Source organism: Salvelinus sp. IW2-2015, linkage group LG36 (genome assembly GCF_002910315.2).
Source record: "Salvelinus sp. IW2-2015 linkage group LG36, ASM291031v2, whole genome shotgun sequence".
NCBI lineage: Eukaryota > Metazoa > Chordata > Actinopteri > Salmoniformes > Salmonidae > Salvelinus > Salvelinus sp. IW2-2015.
Window position 1 is genome coordinate 21092977 of NC_036875.1, and position 10819 is coordinate 21103795.

Consider the following 10819-nt stretch of genomic DNA (forward strand, 5'->3'; position numbering starts at 1 on the left):
AATTAACCCATGTTTGGGTAATCCCAACAACCTAACTTGTTGGGTTAGTCACACAACCCAGACAGACAACCAGAAGATTCTGCGGGAGGCCAGTGTAGGATGAAAGCATCCCCCCAAATCACACTGGTTAGAGAGTTGGGAGGAGAGCTATCAATGCTATGTTCCTCACCGAGCTCCCCTACAACCCAATGGGACATATTTAGCATGTTCCCAATGTGTCTGGGTGTGTGTGTGCGTGCGTGTGTGTCTGTGTGTGTGTGTGTCTGGGCCTGGTGTGTGTGATAGCAATGCTGTTTAATAGCAATCAGGCCACCCTACAAACACATCCATCACCATCCAGCTGCCTGCTGTGTACACAACCTTGTACTGACTAATGAGCTCGCAGTTGCACAGTGTCACAACAATGCACACTGATGGGCTGATTTATTGTGTGTGTGTGTGTGTGTGTGTGTGTGTGTGTGTGTGTGTGTGTGTGTGTGTGTGTGTGTGTGCGTGCGTGCGTGCGTGCGTGCGTGCGTGTACAGTACGTGTTTTTAGTGCTCCCTGCAGGGAGGGACATGACTACTACAGAAACAGCTCTTCTGGTCCATCAACCACAGGACACAGTACTGACAGGCAGATAGACAGTGTGCCAGTTGTCATTTCCCCCCCAAAAATTCCCCTCAAGTAGAAAGAGGATAAAACAATATTTTGGGAAGAGATGGCTGAGAATATGTGTGTCTGAGCAGCCTTGCCTCAGAGCCATACGAAACATACTATATGTATTTCGGAGCACCTCCAAGACGTACAGTATGTGCTAATGGTCTAGTAGACAGAAACAAAAGCAGGGAAGTTGGTTGAGGAGTTTGGGTGTATACCGCCACCATCTAGCAATCCCAATGTTGTGTGTTTGAGTCACGTCTGTGACAAATGTAGCATTTTAGCTAACCCTTATTCTAACCTTAACCCAATTCACCTAACCTGCTACGGGATGGAGAGAGACAGAAAGAGAGACAGAGAAATGGCCCAGTGGTTGCTTCAGAGGAAATTCCCACCCTGATAGTTTGGACTCAGATGATCCTTGCAAAGCATTCTGGGATCTGGGATCTCAGGTCTACACTCTTAAGTGTAAAGAGCTCTTAGACAGACTTGTCTCTCCTTGCCACACACACACACACCACACAACACACACCACACACACACAGAATAAGTGAGATTTCTTGAGGTTCCAGACACAACCTGCCATAAAAGTTTCACAGTACTCTCAATAAGTAACTATGTTATCACCATGAAAGCACACAGAGGAATGTTATTTTCCAGTTTCCTTGTGTGAAAGCAGAAGAGAGGGGAGGAGGAGATTAAGAGGTTAGCCGCTTCTCTGGTCAAATGACTCAAATGTTACAAAACACAATCTAAAGAGAGATACATTAATGATTCATACCAAGAACAAGAGACAAGAGACAAGAGCCTGCATGCAGCCCAATATCTGTACATAGCCTCAGCCTGGTGCCGAGCTTGCCGCAGGACATACAATGGGAGTTCAACAAGGATAATTTACACGTACCCCGCAGTCAGATAAGCAGCCTTTAATGATTGAGTGTGTATGAGTTCACACGCACATTTGCGTCATTGCTCAGAATCAAATGATCTGGCTGGGGTAGTGTGAATACCAGAGGATTTGTGGACGTTTTGGGATAAGTGGAGGAAAAAGTCTAAAAGAACATTCTGTTCAATTCACAAAACTACAAACTACCAAAGTGACAAACACATAGAACAAACACCACACAATACAATGCAGCAATACAATACAATACAGTACAACACAACAACATAATACACCATCCCGAGCCTAAGAGAGAGATATTGAAACATTTTATATTCTCCAGAAGTGTGCATTATGCTAGGGCTTCACCAATGCAAATATGTGCAAACTGAAACTCGGCGCAAGAGTTATGAGTTCAGTTTTGGAGACTTTTACATAACACCTTGGTGTGTTCTTTGTTCAGCATGGGGGAGTGACAAAGATAAGTAACTGCACTACCCAACCCTTTTTCACACATTCTCGTGCCACACCTACTGTAGGACAAGTGCATGCTGCATAGTTATCTACGTTACATTTGCACCAAAATAACCAGTCGACTCTTTAGACTTTCAGACACATTGTTGTGTCCATCGTTATATATATAGAACTGATACTCTGAGGTGATATGGTGCTGTATCCATGGTCATGCCAACCAGAGTTTTGGCTTTGAACTGAGCTTTGAACTGAACTGTCAGAGTACACTTGAGAGAAAGAGAGACTGAGCGGTAGAGAGAAAGGGACTCTGAGAGAGAGAGAGCCACACACACCCCCCTGGGTCAGCTGTGAGATGGATGACGCACATTGGGCTCTGTTAATATTGTAAAGGAGGCTCTGGCGTCTGTATGAGCATTCCATTACAGACCTCTCATACTGAGTTCACTAAGCAGCTGTGTGCTGAATTAGCACTCTCTCTATATACCATTATTTCCCTCTACCACTCTCTCTCTCTCTCTCTCTCTCTTTCTCATTATCATCTCTACCATCTCATTTTTCCTCTCCCTGTTTTTTCTCTGTTCTCTCCCTCCCCCTATCTTTCTGTCTCACTCCACTTCTCTCTTTATTACATTTTTGCTCTCTCCCCCTCCCTTTTTCCCTGGAAACTAAGAGTTTATTCAACGCTTATCGCAGAAGTTCAGCGTTACATTGTGAGTGAAATATAAAGGCAATGTTTCTGTGTTAGCGGAGACTGCATTCACAGTAAAGGCTGCATATGTCAGCTCGATCAGAAATTGCCTTTAAATTTCTATCACACAATCTGTAGCGCTTCAGCGACACAGATTGAATAGAACCCTAATAATTACATTTCCTCTCTCTCTTGCTCTCTGTCCTTTTTTAATGTTCTGTCCTTTTCCTTTTCCATTTGTGAGTCATACACAATAACACCTGAAGAAAAACATTATTTATTCCAAAATTGATCATTTTAATCAAACAAGTTTAACAACTTTAATCTAATAGTGTAATTATAGGATGTGCCTGACTGTTTTGAAAATGAATCACACATGCAGCATGCCTCTGAGCAACATGGACTCAGAGCATTTCATATTATTCTGTATGTAAATCCGAGACACACATTTAGTATGATATGTTACATTTCATACAGTATGGTATGTATTTGTGGATGTCCACCATCCCCCATTTCATATATGATATGATATGTTACAAATTACAATTCATATTATATATCATGAATTAGCAAAACGTGCAATATGTTACGAATTTGTAAAACATACAATATGTTATGTATTTGCAAAACATGTGATATGTTCTAGCTAGGTGGCTAACGTTAGCTAGCTTGCAAACATTAGCTTGGCTAGGGTTAGGGTTTAGGGTTAAGGTTAGGGTTAAGTTTATAAGTTAGGTTAAAGGGTTAAGGTTAAGGGAATGGTTAAAGAAGGTTAGGTTAGGGTTAGGTTAAGGGTTAGCTTAAATGGTTAGGGTTAGGGTTAGGAGATTGGTTAGCTAACATGCAAAGTAGCTAAAAAGTAGTAAGTAGTTGAAAAGTTGCTCATTCGCTAAAATGATAAAGTTGTCTGTAATGAGATTCAACTCGCAACCTTTGGGTTGCTAGACGTTCGTGTTATACGCCTCCCACTGCACCCTGACCAACCACCCTCCTTTCATTTTTGCCTTAATTAACCATCTGTCTTATGTAACCATACAAAACGTAATGTAATTAAACAGGCAGGGAGCAGGTCTCAAACTCTCAACCTTCTAGCCCGAAGCCCAGCGCGCTATCGACTGTTCCGCAAAAGCATGCTCAAACGGCAGAGTCTATAACCATGCATATAAACCCTGGGTCGTTACCGTAACATATCATACTAAATGGAGTGTCTCGGATTTGCATAGAGAATAATACAAAATGCTCTGAGACCAGGTTGCTCTGAGGGGTCTTGAACATTGGCAACATCAAGCCCAATAAGATGGATGAGCTTCGTTTGAGAGTCTCCTATCAGAGAGACTTGAAAAGCTGCAATATTATATGTCTTACTGAAACGTGGCTGGATGATGACGCTATGCACCTAGTACTCAGTGGATGCTCCATGCAGCGGCTGGCTTCAGATAAGTTGAAAGGAGGTGAAGTGTGTTTTTTCATTAATAACAACTGGTGTGCTGCTTCAAGTGTGAAGGAAATCTTGAGTTTTTGTTCACCTATTATAGAATACCTAATGGTAAGCTGCAGACCCTTTTTCCTAACAAGAGAGTTCTCATCCGTAATTATCATGACTGTCTACATCCTGTCCCAAGCCAACACCCCTCTGGCACTAAACGAACTGTATGGGGCCATAAACAAACAAGAAAACGTTCAACCAGAAGCAGTGTTTCTGGTGTACAGAGACTTTCATGCAGGGAGACTTAAAACCGTCTAACCTCACTCCTACCAACGTGTCTTCTGCACCACTAGTATTTGTCAGTATTTGTCAACATGAAGAGAGAAAGTAGGATGTGGCATATCTCAGGGTATTAAATGAGTCCATATCCGGCCATAGGAAATGTCCGTGTCTGATATTCGGAGTAATCGCAACATCATACGTCTAAAAGACTGGATTCAGAATTTGTCAGGATATGGTGCATATCCAAAAAACTTCAAATATGCATTGGAAATGATCTGTATTCTCTAGAATATCAAAAACATGCCATGTAAAGATATCCCCTGATATGGAACTTTTTCACCATTGTAAATTCTCTCGGGATTTGAACTTGCAACCTTTTGGTCTGGAGTGCATTAATGTCTCAGCAGTGCCACGATATGTTTTTTTGTTACCAAGAATATACAGTGCATTCGGAAAATATTCAGACCCCTTGACATTTTCCACTTTGTTACGTTACAGCCTTATTCTGAAGTTGATTAAATAGTTTTCCCCCTTATCAATCGACACACAATACCCCATAATGACAAAGCAGAAACAGGTTTTTAGAAATTCTTGCAAATGTATTAAAAAAAATAACGGAAATATCACATTTACATAAGGATTCAGACCATTACTCAGTACTTTGTGGAAGCACCTTTGGCAGCGATTACAGGCTAAAGTCTTCTTGGATATGATGCTACAAGCGTGGCACACCTGTATTTGGGGAGTTTCTCCCATTATTCTCTGCAGATCCTCTCAAGCTCTGTCCGGATGGATTGGGAGCATCGTTGCACAGCTATTTTCAGGTCTCTCCAGAGATGTTTGATTGGGTTCAAGTCCACTCAAGGACATTCAGAGACTTGTCCCAAAGCCACTCCTGTGTTGTCTTGGCTGTGTGCTTAGGGTCGTTGTCCTGTTGGAAGGCGAACCTTCGCCCCAGTCTGAGGTCCTGAGCACTCTGAAGCAGGTTTTCATCAAGAATGTCTTTGTACTTTGCTCCATTCATCCTTCCCTTGTTTCTAACTAGTCTCCCAGTCCCTGCCCCTGAAAACAATCCCCACAGCATGATGCTGGTGGTGCCACGTTTCCTCATAACGTGACACTTGGCATTCAGGCCAGAGTTCAATCTTGGTTTCATCAGACCAGAGAATCTTGTTTCTCATGGTCTGAGAGTCATTTAGGTGCCTTTTGACAAACTCCAAGAGGCTGTCATGTGCATTTTACTGAGGAGTGGCTTCAGTCTGGCCAGTCTACCATAAAGGCCTGATAAGTAGAGTGCTGCAGAGATGGTTGTCCTTCTGGAAGGTTCTCCCATTTCCACAGAGGAACTCTGGAGCTCTGTTAGAGTGACCATAGGGTTCTTGGTCACCTCCCTGACCAAGGCCCTTCTCCCTCGATTGCTCAGTTTGGTCGGGCAGCCAGCTCTAGGAAGAGTCTTGGTGGTTCCACATTTCTTCCATTTAAGAATGATGGAGGCCACTGTGTTTTTGGGGACCTTCAGTGCTGCAGACAGTTTTTAGTACCCAGATCTGTGCCTCGACACAATCCTGTCTCGGAGCTCAACGGACAATTCCTTCGACCTCATGGCATGGTTTTTGCACTAACATGCCCTGTTAACTGTGGGACATTATATAGACAGGTATGTGCCTTTCCAAATCATGCACAATCAATTGAATTTACCACAGGTGGACTCCAATCAAGCTGTAGTGTCATGTGTGCTCCCTCTCATTAGACTCACTTGGACTCCATCCCTTCCCCGATTACCTTACTTATACAGTGGGGAGAACAAGTATTGGATACACTGCCGATTTTGCAGGTTTTTCTACTTACAAAGCATGTAGAGGTCTGTAATTTTTATCATAGGTACACTTCAACTGTGAGAGACGGAATCTAATCTGTGCGTTCTTCGAGGTTCTTGTTTTTATTTTTTATTTTTTATATTTTTTTATTAAATGATTCACTCCCTGAACTTGCTTCCCGACTCCCACGTCTCTAGGATGATCAATGGAAACAGGATGCTCCTGAGATCAATTTCGAGTCTCATAGCAAAGGGTCTGAAAACTTGTAAATAAAGTATTTACATTTTTTTAATTTTTTTTATACGTTTTCACTTTGTCAGTTTGGAGTATTGTGTATTTAATACATTTAGAATAAGGCTGTAACGTAACAAAATGTGGAAAAAGTCAAGAGGTCTGTATATCCACATACTCTCAAATATAAGGGTATGGTTATGGTACCGTGTTGTTCCCTGGTGTATGTAAAGGTCAAAGGTACACATAAGGTACCTTCAGAGAAACCCATAGGAACTCACGTGGTACTGGTCAGTAACTTTTAGGGTACATGTGCGGATAATCTATATAGTATAATGGTAAATTGTTCTACCCAATATATTCAATGTAATGCTGTGTTCGTAACCATGTGAGAGGTGGGAATTGACCCGTTCTAAATTCGTAAATACCAGTTAGACGCATTCATGTGCTTTGAACTTGTTGAGACATGCCAATTGGCTAATGGCAACAAGCTGCGTCAACCATAAACTAAATGTACAGCTATCATGCTTGTAAACACATTTTCAAGTTCAAAATTATTAACCATATTAATAGATTTATTTTTATAAATAATGTTTTGTTGTTACATTAAATATGTTGTATTTGTGCTAACCGTCACTTGAAATGTTGGACCAGTTTAAGTGGTTTTATTGTTATGTTGATGAAGGTTGAGTATGTCTTTTGACACTGTCAGTTCTGCAATCTTTGCATGAACTTGTGACAATCAACAGCTGTACTGTTAATTACTGTGCTTCTCCCCAAAGCTTAACGGGCAGATAGTTCACAGGAAGTTCATGTTTAATTTTCAATAACTAACTATCAACTTATTGCAAGTAGGTTATTGTAAAATTCACAGTATCTTACCACAGCTGGCTTATAACTGACTATTACAATGACATGGTGACTATCAACAAATTGAATGATGTATAACTCTTCAGCATCACATGCACTTATGTCAACATATAACAAGGCCACAGAACTGACTAAATACAGGCTCAATGTTATTGAATAGAAGACAACAGATCAGATTAACTGGGATAACATTCCTTTTCATGGGAGATCAAAAACACCTCGCTGAAAGCCACGCCTCGAATAAGTCACTCCTGCAATCTTCTGATAGGCTGCTGCTGCTACAGTATGCTGCCAATCAATAAGTGATGTGCATGCTGTCAACAGAAACGTCAGGAAGGTTATTGGCAAGGATTGCTAGCGGCAGAAAATGTCCTGTCGATTAGAAGCAACGTTTTGCCTGTGAATTATTGTGACTTTTACAATGACTTACTGAGTAGTTTCCAGTTAAGAAATGACAAATTCACAGCAACTTCTGGCAATAATGAACATGCACAATAAACTCTTTACAGTGTAGCTTTTTCCTGACATAATTTTTGCAAATGAGCAAAACAGTGTGAAAGGCCATTAAACACTTAAACCACTCAAACATTTCGACTGACAGTTGGCACAAATGCACATTAATATTTAGCCACTCCCCCACACTTATATGTTAAAGCGCAGTAATGATAGTACCTTATATTCAAAATATTGGGTAGAAAAATCTCCCATATCTACAAGGTACTGAACTATACCCTGTGAGTTTATATGTGTAGCTGTGAAGTGTACCTTAGACCTTTTTTTGTACACCAGGGAACAACACTCTACCATAACCATACCCTTCTTTTTTTAAGTGTGATAATCAGTGGAGGATCCTTAGAGGAGAAAGGAGAGGACCATCCTGTTCTGTGAATTTCATAAAAATAAAAATTGTGAAACATTAAATGAGTTGTCCTTTTTAGATAAAACTATACAAAATATATTCACGTCACCAAATAATTGATCAAAAGGCTGGGTTTCTGTATAGCACTTTGTGACATCTGCTGATGTAAAAAGGGTTTATAAATACATTTGATTGATTTATTGATTGATTAAAACACACTGTTTTGAAATGAAGGTCTACTGTCGCCTCCACAGCACTCTGTAGGGTAGTGCCATAGTGTAATCGGAGGACAGCTAGTTTCTGTCCTCCTCTGGGTACATTGACTTCAATACAAAACCTAGGAGGATCATGGTTTTCACCCCCTTCCATAGACTTACACAGTAATCTAGTACTGAAAGCATAAGCTACAGCTAGCTAGAGCTGTAGTGCATAAAATGTGGTGAGTAGTTGACTCGAAGAGAGAAAAAACATTTTTGAACAGTTTTCAACAAATGTATTTCTAAAAGAATTAAGGAGAAGCAAGAGAGAGCGAGCTAGCTATGTTTTGTTGTATTTTTTTTCACTATCACTTTCACTAGTTTAGCCTACTCAAACACCTCAAATACCCGTCTCAAACAGAGAGGGATGCTATGTTAGCTAGCTGGCTATGCTTTGACATTAGCTAATATGGTGACAATGATGTAGGCTGTGTGTAGCGGTTAGGGGTTATGATATAAAGGTTTCGCTTGGAAAGGTTTTTAGCCTGGTCACCGACAGCTGATGTGCTGTGCACTGAAGTCCACAAGCAAGAGAAAAGGTGAGAGGTAGAGAGCGTGTAGATGCGAGAAGGAAATATAGCTACAACGATAAAAGTGATGATGCTGTTTGTATGCTGTTTGTATGCTGTTTGAACTGTGTTTGCATGTGATCAAGGGTGTATTGATTCCACCGATTCTCTTCAAAAATTTCTTAAACAGAAGCAAACGGAACGAAACGGGATAAACATACCTGAATTTGTCAAATAGAAACGGAAGTCCAGTTTCTATTTCGCTTGCAACTGTTGGGCAAATGATTACACTTTAGATCAGCTAGATTCAGGCAAGAGTGTGCAAGGCAGTATTTAATGTTTCACTATTACTCAAATTTCTCTCAACCTACGTTGTAAAATTTAATTCATAGGCTAGGTTGCAGCAACTTCATGATGGATATAAGGAAGATTTGAGTATCATGTAGTAACCTAAACCTATCAATGTTACATTGAGCTGGGTGAATGGAATATGAATAGAAATAATGCCATGCTCATTAAAAGCATGGCAAATGTGTCCTCCCTCATCTTAAACGGCACCAACCACCACTGGTGTTAATATACTGTATGTTCCAAGCAATAAGTATGAACCTGGTGGAACTGAGAAAACATTGATGCACTTCCAACCAAGAAGTTGCAAGTACAGCTCTTAATGTTTTGTGCACTGAGTGCACAAAAACATTAAGAACACCTGCTCTTTCCATGACATAGACTGACCAGGTGAATCCAGGTGAAAGCTATGATCCCTTATTGGTGTCACCTGTTAAATCCACCTCAATCAGTGTAGATGAACGGGAGGAGACAGCTTAACGAAGGATTGACAATTGAAACGTGTATGTGTGCCATTCAGAGGGTGAATGGGCAAGACAAGGTCAACAGCATCAATGTAACAGTATACCTTCCGACCCTACCTGGGCTCGAACCAGGGACCCTCTGCACACATCAACAACTGCCTCCCACAAAGCATCGTTACCCATCGCTCCACAAAAGCAGCCGCCCTTGCAGAGCAAGGGGAACAACTACTTCAATGTCTCAGAGCGAGTGACGTCACCGATTGAAACGCAATTAGCGTAGTTAGCCATTTCACATCGGTTACATGAGGTCCTTCTATAGGTAAATTATATCAAAATTAAACTTTTTATAACAATACATTACATGTCATGCCTTACTTCAATACATTTACATTTAAGTCAATTAGCAGACGCTCTTATCCAGAGCGACTTACAAATTGGAAAGTTCATACATATTCATCCTGGTCCCCCTGTGGGGAATGAACCCACAACCCTGGCATTGCAAGCGCCATGCTCTACCAACAGAGCCACACGGGACCATGTTTTACCCCAACACAGTGGTGTTAGGAACCTGCTGGTTTACAGGCCACATCAGGCCTGCAAATCACATTATACTGGCTTGCAAAGCAATATGTAATTCCTATTGGAATCCAGACAGAGTTAGACAGAGTTATATCCAATAGTTGGACTTTTTATTCACCACAACCTATATTCAGAGTAATTGTCAAACGGGACTACCTAAACCATTTAAAATGGAACAACCATTTCAGTAACAGGTGCAATAAATCTAAGTAACTGATTGGATTAGTTTAGAAAAATGTAGGATATTTATATTTGTGTAGCATAAGATTAATCAATCAATCCATGTACATGCAAAACACAGATATTAAAAACAATCCCAAAAAATCGAACTGCAGTAAAACATACTGGGAAATAAAATAATGATGGGCGTGGTTTTGATGGGAACGTTTTTGTCACCACAGAGTAAAACTGACACAATCAGGGTCTCACACAATACTGGTGACTTTAGGATCAACTTTGTCAATGTATCAGCCAGGGCCGGATCCAGGCATAA